The sequence below is a fragment of the Styela clava genome, chromosome 1 (genome assembly GCF_964204865.1).
Source record: "Styela clava chromosome 1, kaStyClav1.hap1.2, whole genome shotgun sequence".
In the NCBI taxonomy this organism is placed as follows: domain Eukaryota; kingdom Metazoa; phylum Chordata; class Ascidiacea; order Stolidobranchia; family Styelidae; genus Styela; species Styela clava.
The window spans coordinates 15069593-15082500 of record NC_135250.1 but is presented as its reverse complement, the minus strand read 5'-3'; positions in this window follow the sequence as shown (position 1 = coordinate 15082500).

The following is a 12908-nucleotide window of genomic DNA, read 5'->3' as shown; positions in this document are numbered from 1 at the left end:
CGACGGTCACCCGTAATGGCGCCTACGAGTATGTCAACAAACTCAATACGTCAGCGACCTCTCTCTTATTGGGGTCGTTGTGCAGAGCTCAAAATAAACAAGGATCACAAGCGATTAAATTGTCGCCAAGGAACGTTCACGATATCCCATTCTGACTGATTTCTGTCCAGCAATAGCTCATGTATCGTGCTACAATCTAATAGAGCGTTATACGATACAACTCTAATCAAGGCTTTAGACAAGCAGAAAATACATATTATTTTACGCAATGGTTGGTTGGGTAGCACACACATAAAGACTTATTATTTTATGTCCAGCAATAGCCCATGTATCGTGCTTGCTACAATCTATTAATAGGGTGGTATGTATACGATACCGCTCTAAACAAGGCTTTAGACCAGACGAAAGGACATATTAATTCACGCAATGGTTGAAGTTGGGTACCACACACATAAAGACTTGTTATTTTATGTCCAGCAATAGCTCATGTATTGTGCTACCGGTTCCATTATCTTTGAACCCGCGTACATTTGAACCCGTACATCTGAACCCGTAATTTGAACCCAGAACAATTGCACCTGCATACTATTGCACCTATGGACATTTGCACCTACGGACATTTGAACCCATACATTTCCACTCATGGATTTTAGCACCCGCATATAGATTGAACCCGCGGACATTTGAACCCGTGTACGTTTGCACCCGCGTACATTTGAACCCATGTACATTTGCACCCGCGGACATTTGAACCCGTGTACGTTTGCACCCGCGTACATTTGAACCCATGTACATTTGAACCAACGAACATTTGCACCCTGGACATTTGCACCCGCGGACATTTGAACCCATGTACATTTGAACCCACGAACATTTGCACCCGCGGACATTTGAACCCATATATATTTCCACCCACAGACATTTGAACCCACGTATATTTGAACCCGCGTACATTTGAACCAACGGACATTTGAACCCGCGTATATTTGAACCAACGTATAATATATTTGAACTCGCGTACATTTGAACCCGCGTACATTTGAACCCACGTACATTTTCACAAAAAATGTTTTCCCCAACGGCAATTTCCAGTCGCAAATAATTTTCATGTTACAGGCGCAAGCTCAATATTCTAAATTTCAACACTGTTTCACTTGTAGTTAGTTTTGATGTATATGCATTTACCCGCTTCTACGAAGCAAGCATTTTTGAGTGTCATTGTAGTCCGAGGGATAAACATCTCTTAACGATATAAACAACATTGTTCTGCCAAGGTCTTTTTTCTTTTGCTGTTTACATTGACATTTGTAAATCCTTATCTCATTCGTTAGCCGCGATCTCCAAAACAGACGATGACCTAGAAAGCGAAAGTCTTAAATGAGGGTCTTACTAAAACTAGCTTTACAGTAATATTTTTAGTGGTCAACTCCTATAAATTTGTTCTGAAATTATTGCACCGAAAACGCCTACTATGATATCCCGCCCAGCATGAGATTTGGGAGCTCTGTGGGCACTTCATGTTTTCTTGCTAGCATGTTTACAAAATTGTTATATGTATGCATACACGACCACGCTTTACTGTTGAAAATGAGTGTTGTCTCAAATCAGGTTTTGCCATTTTTCCTAAAATCAATCTATAAATTGAATACTATTGTCTGTATATAAATAAATAAAAGCACAGATTCTTCGTTTCTAAGAAAATATGAAATTAAGATAATGAAACTATGCCATTTTTGTAACAACATGTTCATAGCCAAATGCCAGTTTTATTGAAGTATTGTTTCATTAGAATGTCAGAACAAAACTATACATAGAAATCTTAAGTCATGTAAATATGTTGAATATTCGAAAGTGAAGAAGTTTTACAATCATTATCGTGGCCAAAAATGGTTTTTGCTGTTTACACTATTTAGAGTAAATCGAACATATTCAGCATATAGGGTCTGTTAAATATGATATTGCAATTTACAAACGACGTCATAGGTTACGGATTACATTTATTTTAATATCTCAATAAAGTTATCACTCACAAATTTGTGTCGAATGGGCGATCAATTTTGGCATAGATTAGCTATGGACGTTTTACGAAATAGGAATTTATCAATTATGATACAATAGTTAAAACAACAAATCAAAATAATGACGAGAAACGAAATTTTACGATATCACGATCAAAGTCAAAATCAAATAGACTGCATTTGAGCTATTGAGTGGAGATACCTCAGCTTGTCGGTTCCAGTTCCGTAAGAAAAAACTTTAACTGACAACCTAACAGCAAGTTGTACATACTTTGATCTTTGGTGGGCCGTAACTCCTACATGAGCATTTGCCGCAGTCAGTTTGTGGACCGCAATGTCTTTTCGTAGGCCATTCAGCAAACCCCATCCTAACATTCCTTGTAAGGCGTTGTGAAATCCTTCTACAGCGTTTGTTGTTCTTGGGGCCGAAGGCATCATTTCAATCTCTTTGGCATAGTTCCACAATCGAGGGGGAAATCTTGCTTCTCTTGGACGTGAACCCACTTGAGGTCCACGAATGTAGGTAGATTCAAAATATTGAAAAAGTTGATTGCATTCGGGCGAATCTTCGAAAGTGTTGCAAAGCAAGGTGAAGACTTCGGCAACCTCGTTAATGGGAACAAAAGCCAGAGCTGCCAAACTTCTAATATTCAGATTGAAAGAGGGTAAACATTCAAACTTCTCTTTTAATCCGATAGAACCAACCTTCGTCATCAACAAATTACGTCACTGCAACGTCACAATAACGAAATAACGCTTGCCCAATAATAGCGACGATTACTAGTAATGCCACCTATGGATGTAGTTTCTTACCTCAATAACTTCTAGTTAACTTAGCGTAACAATTTTTGCATATAATATTCCTGACCTCACCTGACTTCGTCATTCAAAAATTACGTCAGTGCGACTTCACAATAACGAAATTGTGCTTGCCTAATAATAGCGACCATAATGCAATCGTGATAAATACGCCTGTGTGTCCGCTATGGATGTAGTTTCGTACCTCAATAACTTCTAGTTAACTTAGCGTAACAATTTTTGCACATAATATGCCTGACCCTCACCTGACTTCATCATCTAAAAATTACGTCAATGCGACGTCACAATAACGAAATAGAGCTTGCCCAATAATAACAACGGTAACTCGTAATGTCACCTGCGAGTTTGTTAACAAACTGAATAACGCCAGTAACCTCTCTATCACAATTGTCAGAAGACTTTTTATTTTCATGTCCAGCGATAAACCATGTACTGTGCCACCCTGTGCCTAATAATTTTCATCAGCAAAAACGAACAACTGCTTCCATACAACTGAAGTTATTTTATAATATATTGCAGCATAAAATAAAAATAGAACATTTAATGCATGTTTTGCTTAGTGCAATTTTCTGAACCTTTTTTTCTTTACTGAGCTCTTTATATAATGACCAATATACTTTTTGTGGCCGTGGATTACTGTGATATTTTATAGTAACGTACTTATTCAGTCGACGTAACCGCAGATTACACTAAACACACAATTAAAACAATACATATTGAATAAACTCCGATTAGTCGCCAATTGAATACTTTACGCAGCTGCAAACAATCATGGTGCTCCAGAAGTATGTGCACCAAGATGGCGCACAACCTCAACATAGTATGTGTACCAGATTCGTACCATCTTGATGCACATACTTCTGGAGCGCCAAGATCAATACCCGATAACATAACAGAAGAAAAAAAACAATATCCGCCGAAAATATGGGCTATTTTTTGCCTGATCAATTGCGGCGACAATTTTATGGAAAATTCCCCAATTTACACTTAGGTAATTCTGACAGAGCCCTTGAACGTATTTCAATCTAATCCAATTACGGTTTTAGGGTGAGGGCTAGGAATGCAGATTGCGGCGGAAATTCAAATTATCAAATCAATTGCGAGGGCTTTGTACAAAAGATCTGTACTTCGCATGCTTTCGGTTACAGAAATTAAAAAAGGAAACAATCCTATCATCGATTAACCGAGTTTGAAATTAGGCAATTTTTCAAGATTTTCCATTGTTTCAATCATTGAGCGGAACTTATAAACATTCTTTCTGATATCCCGTGTGTCATGCGCCAAAGTATTACTTTTTCATAAAGTAAGTCTAACCTTCCTCCATTAATCCCTATGCGTTTGCCGATAAGACAGCATAACTAGACTTAAGACAATATGCGTTTGCCGATAAGACAGCATAACTAGACTAAGACAATCGTTGTTTTGATCCATTGCTCACCCAACAAAACAAGATGTATTGGAAATAGCGTTGCCAATAATATAAATATTACCAGCGCTCCCGATTTCTATGTACAATCCCCGATGTTTTATACTTAAGCCAAACATACACTAATACGCCTGAATGCTTCGCGGGCCACACGAAACTCCTTGGCGGGTCGCGAGTTCGTCACCTATGTTCTACGTCGGCAACCCCTGGCACGCGTGCCAATTGTGGCACGCGAGAAGATTTCTCATGGCACGCCAAGCGATTTAAGCCATATTCAGATATATATTTTCGTAGTGCGGCAAACATTCTACAATTAAACAAAAAAAATAACAAATCGACAAATACATTTAAAAAACATGCAATATTTAACTGCAATCGACGATATGCCGAAATCTGTAGCTAAAATCGGTGTGGGTAAGCGTGTGCAGTCGATCATCCCCCTCCTTTCAAATTTTTGGAAAATTGAAAAAGTCGCGAATACCGCGTGCGATTGCTTTTTGCTAAAATTCCTGATTGTTTTTATCAGCGTGACGTGTTATTTAGGCCGTAAACATTTTTAGTTGGTGCTTATTCTCCCTGAATCACAACAATTATTTCACGACAACGATAATAATTGCTTTATTTTTTCCCAGAACTGAAATTCACTGAGAGTTATTATACAATCAATCGAAACTAAATACAATTAGCCATTAGGCATGTTTATCTCATATTTTTAAATCAAAAGATTGAGTGGTATTTCAGACTAATAATGTTTATATTTTGACGCAAGAAGACGTATCCGCGAGTTACGTTGGACACAAAATTATATCAATATAGAAGAAAGTTTTAGATTCTCGTAGCTGTCATGAAATGAATATTTTACTGGAAAGAAAAGTTGGTATACGCTGAAAACCTCGGCCTTTTTAACGAGCGCGTAATCGCGGCGCTGTTTCATAAGGGAATGGAAATTTTCGGTTTTGAAACACCCCCTTTCGAAAATTCTGACTGCGAGCCTGGCTGATTTTCATCATTCACCGTGAGCTAAGTGTAGCCCTAACAAAAACGATGAAATAAAGGCGCTCCGTAGTATGTGCACCAAGATGGCGGACACCGGAACGTAGAATGTGTACCAAGTTTGGGTTAGGGCATAATTTTATTCCAATTTTCCTTATTTCAGTTCTATTACGAGTTTGGGGACTAGCCAAAATGACTCCTGTAGTATTTGTACCTGAAAATATGGCCTAACCCTAACCTGGGACACACACTACGTTCAGATGTGCGCCATCATGGTGCACATACTACGAGAGTATCAAAATAAAGTTTATCTTCTTTAGTATTTATCGCGATTTCATTGTTTCTGGCTACAAAACTAATCGCCTTAATACTTATTACCTAAGTCGTCCAAAGACAGGTCGGATGTAGAAATGCCGTATGCCGAAATCTCTAGTAAGCTAGTTTCCATGCACGTTATCCAATAAAATGAATTTGTTTTTCATCCGCTTACTATTCAAATCAGGTAGTTGGCTATGCAAACCATACACATAAAAATGTTTGGCACGCGAAGGTGCTCATTATTCATTAACTGGCACGCCGAGTTCAACTCCTGGTCTATGTCTATAGCAGGGTGGTCCAAACTACGGATGTAAGTTTCGAATATTTTATTTTCGAATTGAATTCCGAATCGGAATGTTCCGATTCGAATATTTTCGAATCTGATTCTATTTAGTGTAACATCATATTATCTTTAACTCTCCTTAGATTTGAAAGAACTGTAGCAAAATGAGTGGTTAAATAACAATAATGAACTTAAGGAATGAGTGAAGTTAGTAGAAGAAAACATTAAATTGATGCTTCAACTACATAATATATTAGGTAATATGTAATTTGGCTATATAGAGTTACAATCAGTTATATTAACTTATTACAGTAATTTATGTTCGCAAACAATACTGGATTTATAGTGATGGTTTCTTCTTAAATTCATCTAAATGATAAACGTCAGTGAAATATGCGTTAGTACCGCTTGCGCCGTGATTTTAAAGAAAGCAAATGATAACGAAGGAAGCATCGCAGACCTATGTTTTAATGCGGAATATTGTTGTTAATATAATGACATTATATAACTTAAGTATTTTATAGACATGTTCATATAATAACATATTTGTAGAACTTCTTAACATTTTGAATAGTCTAAAACCAATTTAACGAAACCATTGGGTCCTCTGAGGACGTGACCCATATGAAATATAACAACCCTCGGAGTGTTACGACTTGGGAACGCTGTAGGCGTAGGGAAAATGAACGTTTTTGTTGGATGAGACAACGCTGCTGCGTCGTGCAATCGCCTCGTGTTACCTAAATTATTTTTTTTAAATAGAATCAAGCCGTTTGGCATTGTTTCGGCCTAAAAATAACCGGAAAAATACACATTGTCGACACAAGAACAGAGGGGGGGGGGTCCTGCAATGGGGTACATATGTCCTCGAGCGCCAAGGTACAGGGGCGCCAAAATGGGGCTTGCAAAATTTTCACAACAAGGGTAAAAAAACGGCCACAAGCAAGATTGCACCGGCGGCAGACATCTAGTCTTAGTACATGGCCAACTGCACACTTGGTCAGACCAACGGCCGGCAACCAACTTGCCTAATGTTAAACAAGTTCATGGACACCATCTTGTGCCATATTTGGGAAACGCGAAACAATGGAGTCTTATGGGAAATTTTCGTCGTGTTGTTGTACCGAATCGAATAAGTCCGCTGTTATAAGGGCTAGAATGAAACTGAAGGGTGGATTTTGAACTTTAAGATATATGCTATCTAAATATGCAATTAGGAATAAAAAACTATCTAATGCGTTAAATTTGACCACAAACACAGCGTAGAACCATTTTTGGTCATTTTTTCAAAGATTTTATAGTGATACGCCAATTTGAGGCTGTAAAATGTCTCCGCAACAATCCTACAATGTCATTTGTTCTTCTAGCGCAGCTTGGAACTGAGCAGTAGGGCATTGTGGAGCTTGACAGACGAAAAATGTTAACCAGAAAATAGAAACGGCTATTGAAGCAAAGTTGGGTCGGCCGGTAATTTCGACGAATAAATACAACTTTTCATCTGTGACGTCATAAGGAACGCCATTGTCAAATGGTTGAATATGACAATAGGAATGGCCAATTCACTTCGGAAGCAACTCGGAACCGGTATACTTGTCTTCAAAGACAATTTAATGTACTATAAATGTAATTCGGCCAACATGAAAGGATATAAGCATGTACGGCTAAGATTCTACTTCAAAACGCGACCTTCAAAATTTTTCTACTCAAAATATTAGTGAAAATAATAGGTATGTTTCAATAATTGTGTTGGAACTTTTCATAAGGCGTCGTGTTAAATTGCCGAGAACAATAGGCACAAGATGGCGTCCATTGTCTGAGCGTTGCCTCGCTTATATTATATATACGCTTTGGGTCAGACCACTTACCTCGACTGCCGACGTCATCAGGCATATAGCTCGCGCACGGTCAGATTTCCATCGTAATTACATGGCAAAAAAATCTGGCCGGAAAACGAAGCAAAAATTGATTTGGTAACGTTAGGTAACAAAATGCTCGGAGGTAATTACGTGGTTCTGTATAGGGCTGGGCAAAATATTCGAATAGCGAATCGAATATTAAATTATTCGAATGGCATTTTACTATTCGAATATCGGGTACCACGTGATCTGCGTCGCTTCACTTGGACACAGAACGTCTCTGAACCGATCGTGAATTGCGCGAGAATTCACATACAACGCTCGCTAACAGATAAAAGCGACAAATTTGAAAAATCGTTTTTGCGTTGTGGTGTTATTTGTTTTCTTTGCGTTTCGATCGTTCATTTCAATTCCATATGTTGCACAAAGATGTACCGACACCGTTCCCTAAATTTAGAAACGTTAAAGCAGATGAGGTATTTAAAATAAATATTCCAGATTTTAAACTCCGTATGATTGGCGGCACCTGATTAGCCGTTTCATGCATGAACCAAACATAAATTTCTTTAATGAAAATTAAAAGTTGAATTAACTTTTGCGTGAAACCATACATAGTATAACGTGAACAAGCTATGACCAGAAAAGAAATGGCAGGACATAGTTCTTTTAATGTACTTTCAAATAATTCTTCACGAGGTCAGACTACGAGGAGGTTGAAGTCACTAAAAGGCTTGACCCCGAATAGAAGAAGTGGATGAATTTTCTCTAGGAAGAGATGGTGTGGTTGAAGTCACTACAAATATGAACACTAAAAGAAGAATTGGATGAAATTTTTTCTCGGCGGAATATGGGGTGGGGTCACAAAAAGACTGAACCCAAAAGAAAGACTCGTATGAAAGTTTTTCTTCTGACAAAAAGTTCGACAACTGAAGTATGAAGCTCAAAAAAAGAAGTGGGTCAAATTTTTTCCGTCTGAGTGAGGTAGGTAAACGGAAATCCAAGAAGCGAAATTTACTTGGGAAAAGTGAAATTCTCGTTGTCGATAGACAGTTGATATCACTTTCATTAGAATTAAATTCACCTTGTTTATCTCAGAGACTATTTACGACTGAACCGCGAGTGACAAAGTTGACGGTCGTTTTTTTTTCAGAGACCGTCAATTCACGCATTATTGCGATAAATGTGAAATGATTTCAACCATAAAAATCAAAATGATGCCTTTGTCAATTCATGTTGTAAACTGCTTGTCTGAGGAAGTCGGACGAAACGTTACAGAAATACATTTGTGTTAGTGTGCAGCTGGACTCTTTAATTGGATAGAATAATTTAATAATAAGTGAAATGCTCCCTCCATATGTATGCGAATTCATGTTATCACATATGGTTTTTATAAACATAGTATCAAGAAACGTGTTTCTGACGCTTAGCACGATAAAGAAAAAAGCCATAAAGAAAAAAAATGACATATTTATCCCGGGGAAGAGGAAAGTCCAAAATAAAGCCTAATCATATGGCGGACCTCGTCCGGTTACCAATCCATGTCGGGTATGGGATTAGTTGGACAGGTAGCTTATTTATTTCCAGAGGCATGATTTTCTGGCATGGTTGTAAACATTACCTCGTAAAATTTTCACTATATATTGGCAAATTGCCACAAATACCCAAATACTTCCTATCAACAGCACTGATATAGGTATTTGAACTATGTGACAATTCAATATGGCTGGAACTTCCCTTTATATTTGATATATTCAATTACCTTTTGAGATTTTTGTTGTTTGGTGAATTTTTTTTAAATGGGTAGGCTACACGTGTTCCACAGTAGGCCTACACCACCTGTAGACACTAGAACTTAGATCTCTACAGACCCCGATTGGTTTCCAGAGTTCTATTTTTCATCCTTTGTTAATTAATGATATTAGTTATTTATATTTGATTACTCTTCTTCTACCCTTCTTGTACACTGAGAAATTCTCTTTAGTAATCATTGAAATTAATCTTTATTTTCACATTGTGCTATAATTGTTTATCATAACCCAAGGTTTATCCTATCTTTGTAAATCCAATATTTTATTTATTTATTTCCTCCATTTATATTCCTTTTCATAAACCATAATATTTATTCAAATATTCTAATTTGGTATAGTTACCACAATTTTTTCCATATTATTATTTCTCTAGCTAGACCCTTGAAAATTTGTTCTTAATATGCATGGATCAACAAACCCGATAACTGACTTCAATCATTAGCCCCCTGTGATTGTGCATTTTTTTATACTTATTCAAGTGTATAATACTCTATAATTAGCCGTTACACACATAGTCATCCAATACCTGTGAATCTTATGCATAACAGTGAATATGGGGGGAGCTGACTTGGATATGGTCGTATCGCTCCCTCCAGTCTTTACCAGAAACAGTGTTTTATTTATTTGTAGTTATGCTTTTATATTTGTTTTTGTTGACGAATCAATAAATCTCTCTCTCTCTCTCTTGTTTTCGCATGCAATTTGTTTGTTTTCGCAAAAGTTTCGAAAATTTCAGTACGAATCAAATAATGATTATTCTGTCTTCTTATTTAGTTTAATTGTTGCTAATCAGAAATTAGTCTAGAGATAACTGTGACAGACCAGGCTAAACTTTTCTACAGGTATTTTGAATAACAGGGTTGCATATTTTGAATTAAATGATTGTTTGTAACCTATAAACCAGTTTTTTGAGGTGCTAACTCGCGAAACCACTTTTAGAATGAGCACCAAAAATGTTGCAATTCTAGAATATAGGAAGAATTTTTGTGGAGACAAGGGTCGAGGAAACATCCATTGTTGACTCACCATCATCACTGTCAGTTATACAAGGCACACACACAATGTCAGCTTCTAATTAAATAAAAGCACATTGGGGAAAACATGTATAATTGCGCTTACCCCCCGCTAGGCACGGCACTGTGTGCACTTCATGTCGAAATACTGTAACCGTTTTTAATTCTTAACGAGAGATAGTACCGTAAATATATACTACTACCCATGTAAACCACGCCATGCTACCGCGAGATTTTGTCACGTGACGGCAACTAACACATCCGGGGCTCGTCGCGCAAGCCTAAGGAATATGCCCGACTCGCGGGTCGTTAGTCAGCTAAATATTTTTGTGTTTGTCGTCTTTGTGCTTGCTTAGTATTAAAATGTTTGTTTTGATTGAGTTTATAATTATGGGATCTATTCACTGGAACGCTGGACAAAATCGCTTAGCCTACCGATACCTAGCTTGGTTCATTCTACAGTTACGGTAGGTACCGGTACCGTATCGCTGTATCGGTGAGACTAGGCTAGCGACAGACCGATGTCAGGATGCAGGCGAATCACATCCCATGTGCCCTTGCCGCAAAGCCAGGCTGGATATGAGCTCTGCTAACATTGTACCCAACTGCCGAACCAAAAATCAGCATACCGGGTACCGTAGTTCCGAAATTGGCTGATGTCAGGATGTCAATCTCAGGATCCAGGGATTTCCAGCAACACACTGCTGCACTGAACACAATTAAGCAATTTGGCTATGATACGGTACATTCAGACGTTTCCATAGGATAGGATTTACATATTTATCCCGGGGGAGAGGAAAGGCGATGAGACGGCTTAATTATATGGCGAACCACGGCCTCTCGTCCGGTTACCAGTCCAGCAGTCCAGGTCGGGTACTGTAAAAGCGCCTAACTTCCGACAGTTTCTAACTTCGGACAAAAAATTTAAATGGCCATATCTTGACTAATAAGCGTCGTATATTGCCAATTTTAATTTTTATAGGTAGAGGTGTTAGGAATATATACATCTATTCTCAACCTTTTTAAAGTTGTATAACTATTTTTTTCTCTGAAAAACGGAAATATTGCTGAAAAATGACTGCCCGCTATTCAACGGCACAGAGCGTCGCTTCTACTTAAGCTATCATCGTCGAAATACCATCATCCGGTAGAGGGCAATAACAATGTATATAATTTATCAGAGTGATCGCAAGATGTCATACGAGATTCAAATAAAACATAAAATTCGGAGTTGTGAATTTCATAAAATTATCGAGATTTCACGCTGCGTCAAAAGTTACGTCAACCTCGCGTAGATCATTTTTCACTGACTTCCGACACGACGTCACACTGCGTCGCGGAAACGAATTTTGACGCTCGACACAACAGCACCAAATTAGCAATTTCCGTTTAAGGTAAAGACGCATTCCAGTGTAATATTTCTGTATTTTGTTCGGTCCATGTGTGAACATATGCCAAAATCACATTAACGTGAATACGTTTTTTACGTAACCAATGTCGTCAAGATTCGAAAATATAAAACTAGAGAAATGCAATGTCCATGTGGCACTGTATACTGACGAAAACAACTATTTTACGCTTCGAAGTCAAAATCGATAGTTATTAGATACACCCGTGTGGAGAATTCAATTTTGTACGAAGTTGGATGCTTTTATGGTATGGGATTAGTTAGCCAGTTATTTGTTTTCAGTACCGGTACCGGTATTCCTAGCGCTCAGCACGATGTGCCACACCGCTGAGCCGATCTGAACTTCAATACCTCTGATGATCTGAACGTCGGATACCTCGCAGCTCCGGATGATATTCCAATTGTTATATCTTGACTAAATTGTGTTGTATTGTGCTCCTTGCGGTTTCTATAGTACAGTAGTAAGTCCTCATACCGATATCTTTGGTTCTGTTGTCATATTTAATTGCGCAGTCTGATTTATTTTATTTAATAAAAAAATAACATTTTACCAAAAAAGTGACAATTTTCGAGCGGCTCTAATGTTGACGCAAACTTCATCAAAATACCGTTATCCGGCGTTCTCATGCAAATCAAAATTAAACTGATTGCGAGATGCCGTAGGAGATTCAAGAAAAATCAAAAATTCAAATAAATAAATTTTATCAAAATATTTAATATATCAAATCGAAGCTGACGTCACATTGCGTCGCTGTTATAGATTCGATGCTAGACATGATGATATCTTGATTGATTTGGTCGCAATTGCTCAAATATAGACACGAACAGTTTCCTTCGGATCTCAAATTCAGAGCGTCGAATGTCGCAAATTTATATCAATTCAGATAAAAATATTGAAAATGGCAATTAACAAAAAACGTTCTCATTAGCGATTTCAAACTACTCCACCTATTTGGCACTAAAACA